Genomic DNA, 20,202 nt, shown 5'->3' on the forward strand with positions numbered 1-20,202 from the left:
TAGAAGACTGTTGGTTTTAGTGGTGCTGATTCTAACGCTTTCTCTTCAAATTCTTCCACGTAAATGTTGGCCACCACAGGTGACAGAGGGCTACCCATAGGTACGCCGTCTGTCTGTTCGTAGTAATGTCCGTCAAAAAGAAAATATGTTGACGTGAGCACAAAGTTAAATACTTTCGTGAATGTGGGCCCAAATTTCTTCTCAATAAGATCCAGCGAATCCTTGAGTGGAACTCTCGTGAAAAGTGATACAACATCGAAACTAAGTGTCGTTACATTTGGGAAGTGCAGCGGGGTGAGGAGCAGTTACATCATTATATCGATAGAGTTCAGACAGCCTCTTGGCCTTACTAATTGATTTATGATTTACCTGAACAAGAATTGGTGACTATCGTTCTTAGGGGAATGCGTGCGGCTAATAAGTCGCATTTTGTCTTCCGTCAGCAGCCTTCAACCTGGGAAGAGCTCCTTGACGTGGCCGTGGCAGCATCCGCATTACCACTTGAGAACCATGTACGTCACTAGGTTAAAGGGCGGGACGTCGGCGCTGATTCTGGAGTATCTACATCCGCTGAAGTTATCAAAAGGGAGCCCCGGCGTTGTTTAGATGCGGCAGTACGGCTCATTTGGTGCGCTCTTGTGTTCTACCTCATGCACCCAGAGCCAACAGATGACGCCGGGTTAGGCCGCGAACTCGGGTTCGAGCTTTCAGACATTGGCGTTCTCGGATGGTCGCTCCATCATCACCCCCCTTGCCTTACGTTTGTTCTCGGGTAGGTGGCGAGCCGGTTTGTGATATTTTGGATTCTGGTAGTTCCTTTCCATTATTGAACTTCGAGTGGTTTTTGGAATCTGGGCATCTCACGAAAGTGCAGTCGGTCCCTTCGCCGGTGCAGAGATGTCGGGCGGCCAATGGACAGGTGTTGCCTCTGTATGGGTGGGTCCGGGGGAGTTTATCGGTCGGCGATTTTTCGTGGACTATGCCTTTAGCCCTGGTTAAGGAACTGCCTGTTAATCTAATTTTGGGGTGTGATTTCATCAATAAAACCGAGTTGGTCTTGGATTATTCCGGACACACTCTTTTCTTTAAATTCGCTGCTGGAAAGAAGTTTGGCCTTTGTGAATGCGCTAAACCTAGTGTTCATCGAACTGTTGGGGCGTTGGCCATTGAGGCCATAGCTAACGAGTTTGATCTAGCCCATCTCTTGCCCCATCAGGCTTCTCAGTTACGCGATTTGCTGCACAGTTTTCCCCAGCTCCTTAGTGATAACCTGGGTGTTACTAACATTCTTGATTATCATATCCGTCTGTCCGATAGTAGTCCAGTTAGGTAGCCCCCATACCGCCTCTCACCCTCTATGGTGAAGATATTCATGGCTAAGATATCTCAGATGCTTCAACAAGGAGTGATTAGGCCTTCCACACCTGCTTATGTTTCCCCAATATTTCTTGTACCTAAAGATCAGGGTCGTGATTTCAGACCTGTGGTTGACGACCGCCGTTTAAACGCTAAGGTTGTCCTTGAATCGGTACCCCTACCTGATCTGCATAATTCTTTTACTTGGTTTGCCGGCGCTAATTTGTTTACATCCATGATTTGAATCAGGCCTATTATCAGATTCCGTTGGCTGAAGAATGTAAACTTGTTACCGCATTTTGTACTGATTGGAATTTGTTTGAGTTCAACAGAGTTCCATTTGGACTAGCAACTGGAGCGGCTGTACTTACTAGTTTGTTGGATAATAGCCTTGGCGACTTGATGTTAGTCTGTGTGTATAATTATTTGGACGACTTGGTTATCCATAGCCGTTCGTTTGAGGATCATTTGGAGCATATTGAGCACGTTCTTTTGAGATTACAGGGAGCCGGGCTGACCGTTACGTCTAGTAAGATGACGCTAGACAAGTAGCAGGTATCTTTCTTAGGTCACATAGTGTCGAGTCAGAGTATTCGCATTGACGGCGAGCGAACTAAAGCCTTATGGGCTCTGCCTCCACCTACTGATAAGCGGGGATTGCTAAATTCATAGGCATGGCAAATTGTTTTAGGCGTTTCGTTCCCAATTTTGCTCAGTTGTCGGCACCCTTAAATCAGTTACGCCGAAAGGGCGCGCGTTTTGAATGGAGACCCGCCCAGGAGGCTGCCTTTGAGCATGTTAAGGCAGGCAGCGATAGCCATTCCTCCGGTTCTTGGGTACCCGATTCTAATAAAAGGTTGTTGTTCAAACTGACGCTTCTAAAGCTGGTATTTCAGCTGTTCTCCTCCAGGAGTTTGAGGGGCAAAGACAGCCATTAGCCTAACCGTCTCGTCGGTTAACTGATGCCGAACTCAAGTACTCCGTCTACAAGTGCGAGGATTTGGCCGTTTTATTTGCTTTAGAGAAGCACCGCTTCTACCTTGAACATCGGGTTTTCCAATTAGTAACCGACAATCAGGCTTTGAGCTGGGTGTTAGCTAGGCAGCGTAAAACTGGCCGTATTACCAGGTGGGCAGTACGCATTTCGGCATTTCAGTTTGAAGTTAAACATATGAGGGGCTCTGAAAATATCCTTGCGGATGTCCCAGCCGGATGTTCGCCGATACTTCACCTAGTGAGAAAAACCAGCAGGTAGACGGAGATAGTCTTAATTGTATGGGGTTGGGTGAACTTCCTCTCTTGTTTGAAGATGTGGCTCAGCATCAGGATCAGGACCCTGTTTGGGCCCCCATTAAGCAACGTATGTTGTTAAGAGTGGTATTCTCTGTAAGATGGTGGGCGAGGCTAAGCAGTGCAAGATCTGTATAAAAAAATGTTCAAATGTGTGTGAAATCTTATGGGAATTAACTGCTAAGGTCATCAGTCCCTAAGCTTACACACTACTTAACCTAAATTATCCTAAGGACAAACACACACACCCATGCCCGAGGGAGGACTCGAACGTCCGCCGGGACCAGCTGCACAGTCCATGACTTCAGCGCCAAAGACCGCTCGGCTAATCCCGCGCGGCTAAGATCTGTTTGCCTGTAACTTTGGTGCACCCGGTTTTTCGTTATTTTCATGATTCGTTGGTGGGTGGCCATTTGGGTACTTATAAGACTGTCCAAAAAATCAAGGAGCATTTAACCTGGCTCTCCATGGAGCAGGATGTGAAAGAGATGATATCTCAATACCGCTTGTGTAATGTAGCCAAACCCAAGAATGCTCGTCAGCAGGGTTTGTTGAGTTCTGAATGAAAGTCCTGTCCTACGCACAAGCTCTATATTGATTATTTAGGACCGTTACCACATACTATGAAGGGTCATCGATATGTACTAGTTATTGTCGATGCGTTCTTCAGATTTACTTGGCTCCTCCCGAGCCGTGAAATTACCGCTGCCACCGCTATTTATCATTTAACTAATGTCTTCAGTGTTTTTGGTCCACCCAAGAAGCTTGTTAACGATAATGCTCCTGCTTTTCTTTCGGCTCCTTTCAAGGCCTTCTGTTTTCAGAACGGTGTCAGGTATATCATGACCACACCGTATTATTGCCAGGGATTCTTTGCGGAGGGAGTTAACCGAAATCTTAAGTCCGAGTTGATTATTTATCATAAGAAAACCTCTAGTAAATGGGACTCCAGTCTGCCCTGGCTTAGTTTCACCTTTAATACCGCCAGCCACGAAGCCTTGCGACCTGCGCCCGCCTCCTTGATCCTTTCCTATCCGGTTAATTCCCCTCTTTCAAACTTGTGGGGAATTCTTATCCCAGCCGATATTAGTCCTCGTGTTATCAAGGAAAAGTGGAACCAGGCCAGGTGTAATATACTCAGAGCCCATAACAAACAAGCTGAGCGTTATAACCTTGATCGAGAAACCTTTAAGGGCAGGCCAGGGGATCAAGTTTATGTCCGCAATTTCCCGGGGAGGTAGGTCCGTCGCGGGAATCTTAGTAAATTTACTCCTCGTTTTCTGGGGCCTTGCACTATCGTGCATATTGTAGGCCCGGTAAATCTGTTGGTCAAGGAGAACAGTTCAAGTAAGCAGTATCGAACTCACCTTAGCCAAGATAAGTTCAGGTAGCTCAGGGGTTGGATCACACCCTCTCTGTGTTAAGTTTGAGGAGCGGGGGGGGAGGGAGATTGAGCCATGGATGGCTCATGCTATACGTTGGATTAAACCTTGATTGCTATTCCGTGTTTAGTCCCCCGCAGTTATCGCGATTATGCTGTTATCCTCTCTCTTTCTTTCTACGGGTGGCAGCAGCTGTGTGTATCGATAGTCGCACCTTGGACTGTCTTTGACCTATCACTTATAGTTTCCAGTTGGGCTGTGTGCAGGCAGATGGTCGGTTGGCATGGAGCGGCGAGGAAATCTCCACGCGGATGGTTTGGCCGGGCCCGCTGGCGGCCTCTATGCGGTGTCGGAGTGTGTGGTGCTGTTCCCATTGTTACGAGGTTGGTGGCTCACCGATCCTGGTCATGAAAGTTGAGTTTTGACTTAATCTACCAGCAAGTCACGACTGTTCACATGGTGTCGTTTGGAGTTCGTTGTCGGCTGTTGGGATATTCCCACGAGCAACAACATGTGTTTTCAAGTCGGCAAGCTTTAGCCACCCTCCAGTGGAGTTTAAATTTACTCGGTTATTTGAATTGAAGTGCACCAGCGGAATCTTTTGCCTTGTGGCCGTTAACGTTATGGTTACCTCTCTGGCCGTTGATGTAAATTCAGGCAGGGTATCTTCCTCATCGTGTTGTCGCTGTCGGTAGCGTTCTCGCTTCCCACGCCCGGGTTCTCGGGTTCGATTCCCGGCGGGGTCAGGGATTTTCTCTGCCTCGTGATGGCTGGGTGTTGTGTGCTGTCCTTAGGTTAGTTAGGTTTAAGTAATTCTAAGTTCTAGGGGACTGCTGACCGTAGCAGTTAAGTCCCATAGTGCTCAGAGCCATTTTTTTGTTGTTGTCGCCGTCCAGCATGGTGTGTACTTTCACAGCTCAATGTATAATTAGTTGTGGGCGCCAATATCTTCTACATTGTTCCATTGAACTTCCTGTTGTGTGCTGGTCAGGTGAAGTGAGGTTATCTTGTCGGTGGGTCCGTTGACTGTCTGTCGGTTGTGCTGTCGTCGGATCGACAATGGTTGGGCCGACTGCCTGTCTCACCTAAGCGAGCGTTAGTGTTTGAATTCCAGGCCGACCCTTGGAACTTCTGTGTGCCCTTGGGTGTACTGCCTTTTCTTGTTTGTTCTTGTTTTTTGTACTTGTATGGCTTCTAGCCGATTTTTAGATTAAGGTTGTTTTGCTCTTAAGCTGTCAGATGGTTTGGGCTCTCAGCCTAATTTAAGAACTGTTTTACGTAAAGCCTTAGGCACGATTTTAAAATTAATGTTACTGAGTCTTAAGGGTTGGGCTTTCAGCCGATTTTGAATTAAAGTTGTTCTGCTCTTAAGCTGTCAGATGGTTTGGGCCTTCAGCCTAATTTAAAATAAGTTTTACATAAAGCCTTTGGCATTTTTAAAATTAATGTTATTGAGTCTTAAGTGTTGGGCCTTCAGTCGATTTTGAATTAAAGGTGTTTGCTCTTAAAGTGTCAGATTCAGCCTAATTAAGGAACTGTTTTAAGATAAGGCTTTGCCTTTTAAATTTCTGATTTTGTTTGAGCTTTAAGTTATTGGGTTTCAGCCGTCTTTAAATTAAAGTGATCTTGCCCTTAAGACATGAGATTGTACGGCGCATTCAGCCACTAATTAAGTTCCAAAACTAAAGCTTTGTTTTTTTTTTAATTTTTCTTGGCTCTTGTAATGTTTGATCAAATAAAAGGTGGTATGTTCGAGTGTAACTGACACCAATTTATTTCGGCCCCTTTCCACAACTTAAACTACCTGTCCTGTCCTGCGGGTTTAGCAGGGCGTCTCAGATTTCTCACAAGTCGCCGGGGTTAGATGGTCTCCCTAATGAGTTTTATGTGCTTATTTTGCTTTTGTCCGGTACGAATTTTAGACTGCTTTTGAATGAACTGTTAAGAGGAGGGTTTATGCCCGACTCGTTTAAATTTGGCAAAACTGTGTTGATTCCTTAAAGTTCTGGTCAGGCTGCAACTGATAAAATTCGTCCGATTACCTTATTAAATTTTGATTATAAGACAATGGGAGGGCGGTGGATAGCCGGCTGTCTGCGTTGCTGGGAGAAGTTGTTGCTGACCATCACAGCTGTATTCCTGGTCGTATTATTCTGATCCCTGTTGCGGAATGTCGTGATATATCGGTGGCCACTGTCGCTTCTGTTCCTGGTTCTCTAGCATTTTTGTATTTTGACAGGCCACTGCTTCTTGTTGCAGCTTATGGAAGCCGTTGTGTTCACAGTTGACTCGTGCAGGGTCTCGTATAATTTGTTTACTGGTTTCTATGCTTAGGTGACTGTCAATGTTCAGTTGACACACCCTATCACCATTCGTTGCGGTTTTCTTCAGGGAAGACCGCTTTCAATCACTTGAGCTCTTACTTCGAAGAATCGTCGTTCATTCACAAGGATGGACACTCTTTGGGGACACGATCTCGATGCGAGAGTACTTGGATGATGTGATGGCGTTACTCCGTTCTCCCGCTGAGATGTCATTGTTCAAGGCTACGTTGCATGTCTTGCCCTTTATCTGGAGCCAGCATCAACGAAGGCAAATGTCGATTGATGAAATTACGGGGTTTTGTAAACGCTGTCATTTCTTGGGCGACAGTGGTCGATAGACAAAAAACCTTTTTGAATATAATTGACCATTCCCCACTCAAAATGACTGTACTTAAATGGAAGTCGGTTACGAGAAGATGCAAGGATCAATCCTGGAACATGAACGACGTTCTCTTAACCAGCTTCAGAAAGTTCGGATTCTAGATACCTATTGCCTTGTGCAAAACGTATTACAACGCTCAGATCTTTCCCTTTCCCGCGATGATGGCCAGGAAATTAAAAGCTGTCTAGTCATTTTTTACGAAGTTATTACATTTTGAGACCACTATCGAGGAGGTTGCGAATGCGTTTTCTCTCGGGGGTTTGATACTTTCAGATATTCAAAGGAAAGCATCTGTGTTATTTGTTCTGCACAATACGCTATTTCTCACACAAGGCACAAATGCACGCCTCGTTTATTTTACTGTCTGCAGACAGACAGTCTTGATCCACCAAAAAATGATCGAAATGGCTCTAAGCATTATGGAACTTAACACCTGAGGTCATCAGTCCTCTAGACTTAGAACTACCTAAACCTAACTAACCTAAGGATATCACACACATCCCTGCCCGATGCAGGATCCGGACCTGCGACCGTAGCACCAGCGCGGTTCCGGACTGAAGCGCCTAGAAACGCTCGGCCACAACGACCAGCTCTTGATCCACCTGTCGATGTAAGTCTAGTGGATTTGCAGTGAAAACGTGTACGTGAATTTTACGTTGCTGTCAGCTCTTTTGGGGTTGATATGCGTCTCACTTCCACATTTTTACTAACGAGCGAGAGAAGAATTGCTGTAGGGCGCCTGTTGAACGCGCATCGCGCAAACTTCTTGGCAGACGATGTGGGTTCCTCTTACAGATAATTTTAAAACTGGGGCAACCACAGATGGAAGAGTTATACAAGACAGATTGACAATTCGTTAAGTACAGAGGTCTTAAAAAACAAGTACTGAAACTATTGAAAATAAAACTGAATGAAGAGCCCAGTAGTCTGATGTAGCTGTTTTATTCATGTCGATTATAGAACCACACAACCGGTTTCGCAACTTTTAATAGCATCTTCTGATGTACATGAATGCTACGTCATATGAAGCGGGGAGTAGTTCAGAATGTCCAGAGCAACAGTTAGTGTGACTAGACCCTCCTCAGTTTATAGAAAACCATCATCAGTTGATAAAAAAAACACCAATAATAAACGTCACGTCTGTGTTAAAATTAACAACTGCCATCGCTTCACAGATTAAAATAGTTCTTTTCGGCCTACGTTATTGATGTTATCCAGTGAAGTACTGGGCTCAAAATCCGACACGCCCATGTGTGTTTGTCATCACATAGCAACCGAAAACATAAGCTAGTGCGCCCGTGTGTTGTCGAAGCGTGTGCTGTGGCTGCCACAGCACACTCTTGCCATAAAATATTTGCATCTACGATTAATAGAGAATCCTAGTTAAAACTTTACACCTGTTAATTGCGTAATAGTCGTTCCCAATCATTCCACCTACAACTTTGTAATGTAGGCAACTGATAAATTTAGCATCAATGAACATTCGTACTTAAACTAATACACAGATCGCAAGCAAGCAATAGCTCGAAAGTAAGAAAAGGGTCTGTTGTACTGCATCTATTGCATTTCCAGTAGGTAGAGCTGAGTGATATGAATTGTGGTGATAGGACACTGAGCCGTGGTCGGCTCGCGTTAATGTCGTTTTTCCTTTTGGGCGTTTTGTCACCATCGAGTGGCGTCTTATTCCTCCCTCAGTTACTATCTGAACGAGTTGCTCACTGGCCTCGGTCAGCGGCAGCAGCAGCGTTTATCGATACTAGTACTGCTGTAACTTCTTTGGTGTGGCAGTTATATTTCCGTGTCATGGTGTGTGTGGCAGTTGGTCGGTTACGGCGGAGCAGCTGGGAAACCTCTGCTGCGTGTGATCAGGCCGGGGCCGCTGGTGGCATGCAAGCGCCGTCGGAGTTGTGTGGCACTAGCTGCGAGAACTGCTAAGTTCGTCACCCACCGCACCTGCATACTGGAGTTGAGTAATCAGTGAACCTGCCATGAAAGCTCAACCGTTGTGACATCTCTTCGTTGATTGCTGATTGTTGCATTCTGGGCTGTCCCTGCATGCATCAACGTGATGGTCTGCTGCAGTTGGCGAAATTTTGCAGCCGTCTCCCTGTGTGGTGTCTAACTTTTGAAATGTTTATAATTTATTAGTGAAGTGCACCAGCGGCATCTTCCGCCTTGTGGCCGTTAAAGTTCCGGTAACCAGCCCTGGCTAGCATAGTTTTGTGGCAGCGTGTTTCCTCGCCATGTTGATGCTGTCCGGTATGGCGTGTAGTTCGACACCTTGGTGTTGTTCTCTTTTTCTCTTTGAGTGTTTATTGTGATTTGACTGTGTTTACATGCCAGTTATTAAGAATCCTGCTGCGACCCTCGTATTCGCTGCTACTTTTGGTTGTCGTGCTGTTGGTTGGGTGGAAGGGAATTGATTAGGCGGCTGGTTGATTCGTCATCCGTACGTAGATCGTACTCCAACCAGAGTGTTTAATGTTATGCTAGGTTGTCTGTCTCACCTAAACTGTGGTTAGAGTTTCCTCCCCAGGCCGACCCTTGGAACACTTCTGAACACCACTGTTTGTTGTTTGTGATTGTCATTTTAGTTGGTACTGTGGCAAGTCTTCAGCTGTGTATTAATATTGTCTGTTTTATGTTTAGTATATGACCTTCAACCGAACTTCACAACAACTTTAAGATCAGGCCTTCAGCCGTGACTCATTTAAAATTACTGTTCCTCTGTATTTAGGCCTTCAGCCACGTTTGTTTCAGTATCTGTGGCTTTAATATGTAAATCCTTGTCTGTAAGTTTTCTCTTTAATTATTCTGAATTCTTGAAACGGCCTTCAACCGTGATCTGTAAATGTTTATCTTAAGGTTGTCTTTAATTATTCTTGAGTAATTGCTTGGCCTTCAGCCGACAAGGTACTCCAAGTTTTCTTAAGTTGTTTTTCTGTTGTACTGTGTAATGGCTTGTCTTTAAAGTCTCTCTTTTATTATGTAAAGAAATTTTTTTTTTAATTCGGCTTTCAGCGGAAGATTTAACTTGAATTTTCCTTAATATGGGGAGTGGCCGCGCGGTTAAAGGCGCTTCAGTCTGGAACCGCACGACCGCTACGGTCGCAGGTTCGAATCCTGCATCGGGCATGGATGTGTGTGATGTCCTTAGGTTAGTTAGGTTTAAGTAGTTCTAAGTTGTAGGGGACTTATGACCACAGCAGTTGAGTCCCATAGTGCTCAGAGCCATTTGAACCATTTGAACCTTATTATGGCCTTCAACCGGAATTTATAAATGTTAGGCTTTTAAAGAATTTCCTTAGTTGATCTGAAATATTATTTCGGCCTTTACCCGAGAAGATAATGTAATTTTACATAAGTAAGGTCTTCAGCCGTTATTCTAAATCCTGGTGTTTTAAAAGCAATCACTTAAACTTATTCTGGTGAAGCTACTTGGGCCCTCAGCCGTGAACTGATCTTGTTGTTTTAAAGAGAAGACTGCGCATTTGTTTGAGGAATAAAATTGTGTGTGTTCTTGTATAACTAACAGTAATTGACCTTGGCCCATTTCCACAACCTGATCCGCGTTGTCCTGAGAATCCAGTTTTCAGACACCTGTAGGGTAAAATCTAGTGGGACAAGGCACTGTAATTTTGTCACAACGTGGCACTGCCTGTAAACCTTGCCACAGACCAGAAGACAATACACTGTTCATCGCCACGAACACATCAGCATGAAGGCAAAGTGGCGTTGCACGAATGCTCCACATTAGCCGTTAGTGACATCGAGACTTCATGAAAGTTAAGTGCCAGCTGCTTTGCTGCCCGGCGGATTATAAATTGTATTGTCAGCCACGGAGGTCAAATAAAGACATCACTGAATATTTGTGGAGCCGTGTAGGGAGTTAGTGAGCCGGTAAGCTCAAAATCGTTAGTGGATTTGCCGACAGATGCATTTGCGTGGCACCGTATGATAAGTAAATTAGGGGAAGTGGATTCGAAATTTGTGTATAATTTAGGAATACAAATTTGGCCATGTGAGTTCTCCGTTCAGCGCGATAAATTCAATGTTTCGGAGATTTGAAATTATATTCAGCGGAGCATAAAATGTCATTAACGAACTTTTTGAGGGACTATAAATTGCCTTTTAAGAAGTGGAGTGCTTCGCACGACGGAGTCTTTGGGAGAAAATAAATTGCAGTGTGACAAACCTAATACACTCCTGGAAATGGAAAAAAGAACACATTGACACCGGTGTGTCAGACCCACCATACTTTCTCCGGACACTGCGAGAGGGCTGTACAAGCAATGATCACACGCATGGCACAGCGGACACACCAGGAACCGCGGTGTTGGCCATCGAATGGCGCTAGCTGCGCAGCATTTGTGCACCGCCGCCGTCAGTGTCAGCCAGTTTGCCGTGGCATACGGAGCTCCATCGCAGTCTTTAACACTGGTAGCATGCCGCGACAGCGTGGACGTGAACCGTATGTGCAGTTGACGGACTTTGAGCGAGGGCGTATAGTGGGCATGCGGGAGGCCGGGTGGACGTACCGCCGAATTGCTCAACACGTGGGGCGTGAGGTCTCCACAGTACATCGATGTTGTCGCCAGTGGTCGGCGGAAGGTGCACGTGCCCGTCGACCTGGGACCGGACCGCAGCGACGCAAGGATGCACGCCAAGACCGTAGGATCCTACGCAGTGCCGTAGGGGACTGTACCGCCACTTCCCAGCAAATTAGGGACACTGTTGCTCCTGGGGTATCGGCGAGGACCATTCGCAACCGTCTCCATGAAGCTGGGCTACGGTCCCGCACACCGTTAGGCCGTCTTCCGCTCACGCCCCAACATCGTGCAGCCCGCCTCCAGTGGTGTCGCGACAGGCGTGAATGGAGGGACGAATGGAGACGTGTCGTCTTCAGCGATGAGAGTCGCTTCTGCCTTGGTGCCAATGATGGTCGTATGCGTGTTTGGCGCCGTGCAGGTGAGCGCCACAATCAGGACTGCATACGACCGAGGCACACAGGGCCAACACCCGGCATCATGGTGTGGGGAGCGATCTCCTACACTGGCCGTACACCACTGGTGATCGTCGAGGGGACACTGAATAGTGCACGGTACATCCAAACCGTCATCGAACCCATCGTTCTACCATTCCTAGACCGGCAAGGGAACTTGCTGTTCCAACAGGACAATGCACGTCCGCATGTATCCCGTGCCACCCAACGTGCTCTAGAAGGTGTAAGTCAACTACCCTGGCCAGCAAGATCTCCGGATCTGTCCCCCATTGAGCATGTTTGGGACTGGATGAAGCGTCATCTCACGCGGTCTGCACGTCCAGCACGAACGCTGGTCCAACTGAGGCGCCAGGTGGAAATGGCATGGCAAGCCGTTCCACAGGACTACATCCAGCATCTCTACGATCGTCTCCATGGGAGAATAGCAGCCTGCATTGCTGCGAAAGGTGGATATACACTGTACTAGTGCCGACATTGTGCCTGTGTGTTGCCTGTGTCTATGTGCCTGTGGTTCTGTCAGTGTGATCATGTGATGTATCTGACCCCAGGAATGTGTCTATAAAATTTCCCCTTCCTGGGACAATGAATTCACGGTGTTCTTATTTCAATTTCCAGGAGTGTAGATAAGAAAATCAGCTCTGAAGAAGCTCGGTGAAACTGCGTGATGTGGAGTTTGAGCTAAATGAAATGTCAGAGGTTTAGTAAGCTCTCAATCTAATAAAACAGAGATTCAGCAAGCTGCTGTATCCAGTCATATTGCCCATACAATATGTAGTTCAACGGACTGTGTCCAAATCGTTTTGTGAAGACTAATTATACTATTCTGTTTGTGCTGTCATGGTACGTTGCAACACCGTGGCAATTTAAATGCTGCCCCAACGCGCGGTGGTTGGCAAGCATGCAGCCGAGTAACTTACAGCACGTCTCTGGGAGTGTGATACGCTATGCTTATGGATCCGTGCCGAGCTCTAGTATGGATTGTCAGCTCCGTCGTTACGAGAACGATGGTTCAGAGGGCACAACGTGATTTCAACGGACTTCTTCTTCAGTAGCGCTACAGCCCTTGGTGAGCCTTGGTTTCTTCAACAATCTTCCTCCACACTTCGCGGTTATTTGCTGCTCTTTTCCACCCCCGGACTCCCATACTGGTGATATCCATATTACCTCGTCGATCCATATTCTTCTAGGTCTCCCTTTTCGCCTAATGGAATGGATCATACCTTTCATCATTTTCTTAGGAATTCTATCCTCTGCCATTCTCTCCAATTGTCCTAGCCATCGTATTCGCTGTGATTCCACAAATTTTACTATGTCCCTGCCTTGTATTAACTCTTGTAATTCGGCATTGTAGCGTATTCTCCAACCTTCTTCCCCCCTTATTGGCCCATAGATTTGGCGTAGTATTTTCCGCTCAATGGTTCTTAGGGCACTTTTATCGTGTTCTGGCAACGTCCATACCTCTGAGCCGCATGCAATAACTGGGCGGACTATGGAATTACACTACTGGCCATTAAAATTGCTACGCCACGAAGATGACGTGCTACAGACGCGTAAATTCAACCGACAGGAAGAAGATGCTGTGATATGCAAATGATTAGCTTTTCAGAACATTCACACAAGGTTGGCGCCTGTGGCGACACCTACAACGTGCTGATATGAGGAAAGTTTCCAATAGATTTCTCATACACAAATAGAAGTTGACCGGCGCTGCCTGGCGAAACGTTGTTGTGATGCCTCGTGTAGGGAGGAGAAATGCTTACCATCACGTTTCCGATGTTGATAAAGGTCAGACTGTAGCCTATCGCGATTGCGGTTTATCGTATCGCGACATTGCTGCTCGCGTTGGTCGAGATCAAATGACTGTTAGCAGAATATGGAATCGGTGGGTTCAAGAGGGTAATACGGAACGCCGTGCTGGATCCCAACGGCCTCGTATCACTGGCAGTCGAGATGAGAGGCATCTTACCCGCATGCCTGTAACGGATCGTGCAGCCACGTCTCGATCCCAGAGTCAACAGATGGGGACGTTTGCAAGACAACTACCATCAGCACGAACAGTTCGACGACGTTTGCAGCAGCATGGACTATCAGCTCGGAGACCATGGCTGCGGTTACCCTTGACGCTGCATCACAGGCAGGAGCGCCTGCGATGGTGTGCTCAACGACGAACCTGTGTGCACCAATGACAAAACGTCATTTTCTTCGGGTGAATCCCGGTTCTGTTTACAGCATCACGATGGTCGTATCCGTGTTTGGCGACATCGCGGTGAACGCACATTGGAAGAGTGTATTCATCATCGCCATACTGGCGTATCACCCGGCGTGATGGTATGGGGTGCCATTGGTTACACGTCTCGGTCACCTCTTTTTCGCGTTGACGGCACTTTGAACAGTGGACGTTACACTTCAGATGTGTTACGACCCGTGGCTCTACCATTCATTCGATCCCTGCGAAACCATACATTTCAGCATGATAATGCACGACCGCATGTTGCAGGTCCTGTACGGGCCTTTCTGGATACAGAAAATGTTCGACTGCTGCCCTGGCCAGTACGTTCTCGAGATCTCTCACCAACTGAAAAAGTCTGGTCAATGGTGGCTGAGCAACTTGCTCGTCCCGATACGCCAGTCACTACTCTCGATGAACCTTGGTATAGTGTTGTAGCTGCATGGGCTTCTGTACCTGTACACGCCATCCACACTCTGTTTGACTCAATGCCCAGGCGTATCAAGGCCATTACTACGGCCAGAGGAGGTTGTTCTGGGTACTGATTTCTCAGGATCTATGCACCCAAATTGCGTGAAAATGTAATCACATGTCAGTTGTAGTATAATATATTTGTCCAATGAATAAGCGTTTATCATCTGCATTTCTTCTTGGTGTAGCAATTTTAATGGCCAGTAGTGTATATATTAGCAGTTTAGTTTGTCTTGTAACAAGGATATTTTTGAAAAGTTGCATATTTGCAAAGTAAGCTCTGTTTCCTGCTTGTATTCTTTCCCTTATAGCCTTTCCAATACTGTTATCATTTGTTATTAGGGCTCCCAAGCAGTTAAAGTAGGACACTACAGTGAAGCATTTCCCATTGATGTTTAGGTTTTTAGGGGTTCTTCTGGCCTCAGATTGTGACATTACCATAAATTTTGTATTGTTTTCATTTACTATGAGGCCAATTTTTAAGACTTCTGTTTCCATTGCCCGGTATGTTTCTAGGAGTGTATTGGTATTTCTTCCTACTATAACAATGTCATTAGCGTATGCACATATCTAGCTAGTTTTCATAAATATGGTGCCTCGTTTGTTGATTTTATTTACTACACTATGCGAGCTATATTGAATAGGACAGTGGAGAGACTATCCCCTTACTTCACACCTTTATTAAAGTCAAAGCTTTCTCTTGTTCTGCCAAGGACCTTTACTTTTGCTCTTGTCTCTGTCATTGTCATTCTGATTAGTCTTATTAATTTACCAACTTCTTTCAGTACTCTGTATAGTTCTTGCTGATTTATGCTGTCAAAGCTTGTTTGAAGTCGATGAATAGGAAATGCATATCTATATCATATTCATAGAACATTTCCATCATTTGTCTTATCACAAATATTTGATCGGTTGTTCCTCTGTCTGGTCGAAAGCCACACTGATACTCCCCTAGTATGCCTTCTGCACACTTCTGTATCCTTTCGTTTAATATACTTGTGAAGATCTTATAAGCTGTACTTAGGAGTGTTATATCTCTATAGTTTTCACATGCTGTTCTGTCCCCCTTCTTATAAATGGGGATTATTATTCCAATTTTCCAATTATCTGGCATAGTTTCTGTTTCCCATATATCTTATATTAATGTGTGCAGTTCGTTTATTGTAGCCTCACCGCCAGTTTTTATTAATTCAGCAATTATGCTGTCTTTCCCAGCGACTCGATTGTTTTTTGACTTGTGCACTGCCTGGGAGACCTCTTGTAGTGTTGGCTTTCTTGCCTCATTGGTTTCATTGTCTACTTCCAGCTCCACTCTTCCCTCCTGTGCAGCTGTCTCTTCATCTTCTAGGCTGCTGCTTAGTGTATCTTTGAAATACTCTGCCCATCTTCTCACTATCTGCTCTTCCTCCCTTATGATTTTCCCATCTTTACTGAAACAGGCCATTGTTTTGGTTGGAATCTATTCTTCATTTTGCCTATGGCGTGATAGAACTTTCTTATTTCACTCTGTTCCTTTAATTCTTCTAGTTCTTGAAATTACTTCTTATTCCACTCTCTTTTCTTTCTTTCGCACAGTCTGTTAGTCCTTCACCTTAATTCTCTATATTGTTCCACATTATTTCTGGTTTCTCTCTGTAGCACTTTTGTTTTGCCCTGTTCTTTACCTCTATTGCTGACCTGCAATCTTCATCAAACCATTCCTGGGTTCTTCTGTTCCTTCCTATGCCTATTATTTCCTCTGCAGCATCCTTAATGGCTTTTTCAAACCTGTTCCACCTTTCATCTACTCTCACTGTGGTCTATTCAATGTTCAACTTTCTGCTTGTGTTACTTGGTATTTTTTTACTACATCAGGAATGTTCAGTTTGTCTATATTCCATTTCATCATCTTTCCTATTTTGTTGCCAATTGTTAGTGACAGTTTCTCTCTCAAGACTGATTTTATCAGTAAGTGGTCTGAATCACAGTTTGGTCCTCTGCAGCTCCATACATCCTTAACTGACGTGGAGTGAGGTGCAATCACTAAAATATGGTCAATCTGATTGACTACTCCATTGTCTGCAGACTTCCAAGCACCCATATGGATCCTTTTGAGTAGAAAGCAGGTACTTTTAATAATCATATTATTCCTTGCTGCGAATTGGCATAGTAAGTCTCCGTTCCCGTTGTTTTCTTCATGTAGTAGATATTTTCCAGAAACTCCATATGGATGTTCATTCCTCCCTATTTTTGCATTAAAATCTCCTATTACTAGCATCAGGTCATATTTAGGTACTGTGCAGCATACTTTTTCCATTTCTTCGTAGATCTTTAACTATATCCTCTTTTTCCTCTGTTGGTGCTTGTGCATGTAATTACCGTATGGGACTCTTATTTTAATCATTCCGATTTGTCATACTGGCAAGGTCTTAAGGGGTGCATTCATTGATATTCTAACTGATGTTTGAGAACTGTGGTTGGTGGAGCCTATTTCAGTAACTAGTAACGACTTTATTGATTACATTGTGGTAGAGTTTTAATTAATTTTAAATCGCTACCGAGCCTCACAAGAGACTTCTAAGCAAACTGTGCCCTGTGTAATATTGCTTCAGTTTTTGACTTGATTCGTGATATCCTGTCATAGAGAAAGAATTGATATCTGGCGTTCCACAATGAAGTGTTATAGGCCTAATCTACGTGAACGATTTAGGAGACAATATAAACAGCCCTCAGATTATTTGTAGATGATCAAAACCAATCGCAAAATTACTTAATAATACGGTATCTGTATGGGGTCAAAAGTGGCAACTGTCTCTGAATAATGAAAAGGGTGGGGTCGTCCACATGAGTATAAAAAGAAATTCGTTAAATTTCGGATACACCATAAATCACACAAATTTATAAGCAGTTAATTCGACTAAATACATAGGAATTAGAACAACGAAATATTTAAATTGGAATGATCATATGGATAATGCTATGGACAAGGTAAATCAAAGACTGCGTTTTGCTGGCAGAACACTTAGAAGATACGATACGTCTACTAAAGAGACTGCCTACACTACGTTTGTTCGTCCTCTGCTAGGATATTGCTTTGCGGTATTGGATCCTTACCACATACAACTGACGGAGGACATCGAAAAAGTTCAAAGAAGAGCAGTCGTGTTTTATTATAGCGAAATAGGGGAGAGAGTGCCACGGATATGATAAGCGAGTTTGGATGGCAATCAGTAAAACAAAAGCGTTTTGACAAAGTTGTTAAGGCTATTGTGGCCGCTTGTTGAAAAACTGCTTATTGGCTTCTGTCTCGGGTTCTTCGGCTGGCGTTTGTTTCATGATGTTTCTGGCGTTTCGCCAGCACGAGTGGCTGTCATTGTCAAAACTTCACTCTCCGTTGCTGGTGATGGACGGTGAAGCTTTGACAATGCCATCCACTTGGGTTGGCGAAATGGCAGAAAAATGATCAAATAAACGACGGTAGAAGAACTCGAGGCAGAAACAAACAAGCAGTTTGTCAATCGCGTTTTTCGTTGCGGCGAGATTTTTTAACGAAATTTCGACCACCAAGCTTCTCCTATGAAAGTGCAAATATTTTATCGTCACAAACCTACATAGGAAGAAATGGTCATCGTAATAAAGAAATAGAAATCAGAGTTCATACAGAAAGATTTAAGTGTTCATTTTTCCCCTACGCTGTAAAAGAGTCGACTGACAAAATTAGTCTGAAAGTGGTTCGAAGAAACCTCGGCCAGGTATTTAAGTTCGAATTGTAGAGCGCTCGTGTAGATGTAGATCTAGGTTGTGTTCTCAGTGATACAGAAAATTAATATAGAGTTGTTCTATGTTGTCTATTATTGGTCAGCTGATGACTATTAAGGTTAAATGTGTTTTACTTAGAGTCATGGATGTCACTTTATATTAATTAGTGTTCAGAGCTCTCAGCCATGAAATCGTTAGTGTTCCTTTGTGATGGTTGATATTTTTGATGGAATGAAATATGTAAAATATTTTTTTGGGTATTGATCATTCACTATCACTTCACTGTTCCATTACATTTTGGTTATATGCCCAAACAAAGATGTGCCCAATTAGGAAGTAAACTATAGCTATATGAAAAGAAATTTTAAAAACAATATTACAAATACAGTTCATGGGGAACAGTGCGGCTGTATAAAATTACCAGTGACATTGATACTAATTGCTTGCTGATGGATACAGTTTTTCGCTGTTTCCTACACTTCCTTCTTGCAAGTGAATCCATGACCGTTCAGAGATTATTTAAATGGGATGAAAGAATGCCAGTTACGTGTGGAGATATTGGGTCTGTTAGGAGGATGTTCCATGACCTCCCGTCGAAATGTTTGAATTAGCTCGAGGCTGTTCTTGGTCACATGTGGCCTAGCGTTGCACAGGAAAAGCGGTATCCCATTCTAGAGCTTGCCCCTGCACTTGTTCTGGATGGCCTGTTTCAGCCTCAGCGACGTGATGCGATACAGTTCAGCATTAAATGTTGCACGCCATAGTCGATGGGCAGAGATTCTTCTTCATCGAGAAAGAAACTGAGAATTACTTTTCTGGCCGGGATGGCGCCACTCCATGCTCATCCATTTGGAGGCAGAGTCCAAGTAGTAACACCAAAAATCTGAACAATGAAATCCGTTCGTTTCTCCCCGTATCTCAACAGGTGGGTCAGGCAAATACCTATTCTCACCGTCTTCTGGTTCTCTGAAAGATGCTTTGGCACCCATTGTGAAAAAACTTCGCCATAAGAAAGCTTTTCGTGGATTACGTGAGCCACAATTCCGTTGTTAAAGACAGTTCAACTGCAAAGCTTCGTGTTGAGATTTAACGTCTCTCCCATATGAGCTCCTCCACAGCCTACATAAACTGTGGCACCGGTGTTGACAACGTGCGCCTGCCTAGGGTGTGGCGGGCCTTTGACCTTTATAAGTCCCTTCTTGTGTGTTTGCTTGGAGTACATTTGTTATAGTAGAGCAGACGTTTGTGTAACGTCTTCTCCTGACGGTAGGATAACGGTGTGCGGTTCTGTTACCTTGATACTATTTGATCAAGTCCCACACATGTTATCTCGTTGAAGCTCTCTCAGAAGCTTTTTTCAAATGCCACAGGAAAAGTATATAGTTCCATAGGAAAAAAACGAAGTTGTTCTTACAATCGTTGGACCATGAACGATAAAAATTATTGGTTGTGAACGTCAGGAAATTCGCAATATTATCCGCTATAACTGTGCGAAAACCGCGTGTCGACATATTATTCATTTTGGGTATATTTAGGGTGGCCTGTCTTAGGTGTCGCGACCAATATATATACAGGGTGTACCTACAAGGAGTTGTCAGACTCATTTTTTCTGATGTTTCTGCAGACATCTGCAATTTCATTTTTGGAATTTGTAGCCGGAGTCAGCCCAAGCAAATACTGTTAATCACGTCTTTAATACGACGCCCGGTGCCGACAAAAGCTTTGGTTTGTTTCCAACTATAAGCAAAATGAATTTTAAAGCGGAATTTTGCGTGCCAGTCGATAGAGCACTCTCAAATTAGTCTAGTGCGTTATTTCTTTTGTCGGTGTGAATTAACAGGTATCTTAAAACACTATGAGTAATTAGTACTCCAAGAGCTGGAGTACGTGCAATGCAGCTTGTTTTAATGTCCCTTTTAATTCACACGGACAAAAAAAAATCACACTAGAGTAATTTGGGACCGCACTATCAGATGAGCACATAAAATTCCGTTTTAAAATCATTTTGTTTTTAACTGGAAATGTACTGA

This window comes from Schistocerca americana, chromosome 5, assembly GCF_021461395.2.
Source record: "Schistocerca americana isolate TAMUIC-IGC-003095 chromosome 5, iqSchAmer2.1, whole genome shotgun sequence".
Lineage (NCBI taxonomy): Eukaryota > Metazoa > Arthropoda > Insecta > Orthoptera > Acrididae > Schistocerca > Schistocerca americana.